Here is a 3,642-nt window from a genome sequence, read left to right as displayed (position 1 = left end):
CCATCCTTTCTGTGGAAGTTTCCTTCTATTTTAAAACACACCCTGATTAAAATATATTTGGACTTTGAAATGAGAGAATAGTAGTTTGGATAATGTCTTCTAAAGATAATCTCTCCCCATGCCATACAGCTGTGGCTATAGTCAGTGGAGTCATTTGAGCTATAGTCCCATTGGTCTAAGAGGGAGGGGCTAGCACAGGGGTAGGCAACCTATGATACGCATGCTGAGCACGGCACGCGAGCTGATTTTCAGTGGCACTTCCACTGCCTGGGTCCTGGCCACTAGTCTGGGGGGCTCTGCATTTTAAATTAATTTTAAATGAAGCTTCTTAAACATTTTTAAAACCTTATTTACTTTACATACAACAATTGTTTAGTTATGCGTTACAGACATAGAAAGAGACCTTCAAAAATGTTAAAATGTATTACTGGCACACGAAACCTTAAATTAGAGTGAATAAATGAAGACTCAGCACACCACTTCTGAAAGGTTGCCAACCCCGGGGCTAGCAGGTATTCTCCATCATCAGTCTTCAGCTTTGAACTCTCACCCTTCATCAGATAGTTCTGATTTGTTAACTTTCAGGGCACGTTACTTTTTCTGAACACGATTAGGGTAAGATGGGAGTATGAGGATATGGTGAGCTAATTAACAGGCAATTGTGGTTAATGGATTCATCAAACGAACACAATTTACTATTATTTGTATGGTCATGTCATGACCATACCATGACCATGTATTAAGTTTTCTTTGGCAAAACTATGTTTCAGCTGGGGCCCATGGGGTAGTATAGGCGACCAGAAAAACCAAATCAAGTAAATAAATACTAGGGAAAATTCTCAGCTCTCCTAAAAAGAAGAGAATCATAAATCAGGTATATTCTGGATTCTAAGTTGACATGTATAAATCAGTTTGGGAGCATGTTGGCTTCAAGGCTTTACCTTGCCTGTGTCATTCCAGTTATAGATCAGTTAACATACAGTAGTATGAAAGTACTGTCAAGCAGATTATTAAATCTACAGAGACAAAAAAAAAAAAAAAAAAAAAAGAGTCAGAGGCTAATATTTCATCCACTGCTTCTACCATACGGACCTCAGTGTACAAGATATGTTCTAGTACACAGCATTCTGAGGCCACTGCAGTACCTACACACAACCATACACGCAAATATTAAATAGGAAGAGGACAGATCACCAAGCCTGAGTATGAAGAGATGAGGAAAATGCCACTCCTAAATACATTAGAGTCTTTCAGCCCCTTTCTGATCATTTTGTGCTTTACAGTTTCAGGCCCAGATTTTTCAATCTTGCATTATAAGATGGAACATAAAATTCTGGGATCAGATTTCCAAAGACCACCCCTTCCTATTTAGGCTAAAGAGGAAGTGGCTAAGTCTCCCCTGCCCTCAAAAAAAAATATTGAGCACCCAGCAAGCTCTCCTTCTGATAAATTTTAAAAATGTATTCATTGCCTAAATAGGAGCTGAGTTCTTTTGAAAATCTTTTGAAAACTAATACAGTATTGTTAGTATAATTTTAGGAGAAGAGAATTTTTTAAAAGCAGGCCCATCTCTACCCCTCATGAGTTACAAAGTTGAAGAGTGGTATTTTCACTTATCTATTTATAAACATGTCCTTCTCTTCCTCCCTGCATTTTTTTTATCTGCTGTTGAAGATAGAATGTGAAAAGTCTTAGTGTTGTGTAACTATGAAAGTAAGGTGGCCTTATTTTCTGGGTATTAAAAAACTGCCCGCAACATTTGTACAACACATTATGGGCTCCCATGAACACTTTTTTTTTACATTCTTCCTGAGTCAATTTTGGCACATAGGGCAGAAACCCCTTCTCTTCCATTCCCCTTTGTCATTTTCTCTGCTTGTATTTGCTCTTCAGTGTTGACATTGACTATTCTTCCCTCCTTGCAGGGTTCTTCGTAAGGTTTCCCTTGAGCATTCACTTCCTCACAACAGTTGTTTTCCACTCGAAATGCTTCCTGTGTGAGTCTGTGTGTTGACAGCTGGAGTACATGTCCCAAATACATCCAGCACTTCCTTCTGAGTCAGGTGGAAATGAGATGCTGGTTGCTGATTTCTCGGATTTCTTTGCTGGTGATGAAGTTTTTCCAGCCAATGCCTGGAATCTTTCATAGGCACTTATGTTTGAGGGCATCTAGTTTGTAATGTTTTACAACATTAGAAATCCAGCTCTCACAGCCATATATTAGCACCAAGATTATGTATGAGTTGAAAATTCTCAGTTCTGTTCTGGTGCTGTGTATCAGTTATTTCCATACGTTATTAAATTTAGTAAATCCTGTGGATGCTTTTCCTATCCTTGATGTCACTTCCTTCTTGAGGTCTCAGTTGGCTACTATGGTGCTGCCCAATTAGATGAACTGTTCTACTTTCTAGTTTGATGTTACTGCTTGTTATCTGGGTTTCAAGGATGTTTGTTTTTATCACAGACTAATCTGAGCCCCGCCTGGCCTACTATTTTTGCCAAGTTGTCTGTTTTTATTTATCAGAGGGGTAGCCGTGTTAGTCTAAATCCACAAAAACAACGAGGAGTCTGGTGGCACCTTAAAGACTAACAGATTTATTTGGGAATAAGCTTTGGTGGGTAAAAAACCCACTTCTTCAGATGCATTTTTTAGCCATGAAAGCTTATGCCCAAATAAATCTGTTAGTCTTTAAGGTGCCACTGAACTCCTCATTGTTTTTGTTTTTATTTGTAACTTTTCAGGGGTGTCACTCAGTAGTGCAATATCATCAGCAGTCTTGGTGTTCTAGGCATTTGCCATTTCCCCCTGCTTTACCAGTGTTTGTCTTCATTATCCAGTCTATGGCAATGCCACACAGCGATAGCGCCCTGCGCAGACACAAAAATGTGTATCCGCATCCAATCTGCGATCTGCAAAAACTGTCTGCGGCTATTTGCAGGCATTCGCATCCACTGCCTCTTTCATCCTGTGCCGTATCACACAGCAGAAGGCTTTCCTTACAAGAGAATAATGCAACTCCTCTCCATTTGTTACAGTCAGTAAGAACACCCTTTGAGGGTATTCTGGCAATGATTCTCAAACTTCACTGAACAGCTCTGTTAATTTAATTATGCAGGTGGTATCAAGTACTTTTAGCATTTCTGCTGTAATCTGATCATTTCCTGCTGCTTTATTTTTCTGCCTTTTGATTACAGCCTATACTTCTGATATCTCTACTGTACTGATGTTAATGTCAAGTGAATCAGATTCACGTTTCATCAAAATCTGATGCTGAAGTGGGTTTCTGTATATTGAAGACATCTTTGAAATGCTCTGCCCATGGGTTTTCTGGTTCTACCGCAGTTGTAAGCATTTTTCATCTTTGCTTTTTATTGGCCCATGTCCTGTTCTGAAATTTCCACAGGGAGTTTTAATCGCTTGGCAAATGGTTCTGTGATTTCCTATCACAGCAGCAGCTTCAGCGTCAGCTGCTAGGTCTTCAACATATCTCTTTTTATCTTTCCTTGCTTTGCACTGCTTTATTTGCCTTCTTATACCACTTTATTTGCCTTTCTTTCCCAATAGTTAATTTGTCTTGGCATTCAGAAGTTTTCTTTGCAATACTTTTCTTTCCTGAATGAAATGCCATGCCTGTTGGCTAT

The sequence above is a fragment of the Gopherus evgoodei genome, chromosome 12, assembly GCF_007399415.2.
Source record: "Gopherus evgoodei ecotype Sinaloan lineage chromosome 12, rGopEvg1_v1.p, whole genome shotgun sequence".
In the NCBI taxonomy this organism is placed as follows: Eukaryota; Metazoa; Chordata; order Testudines; family Testudinidae; genus Gopherus; species Gopherus evgoodei.
This window is presented reverse-complemented; position numbering follows the sequence as displayed.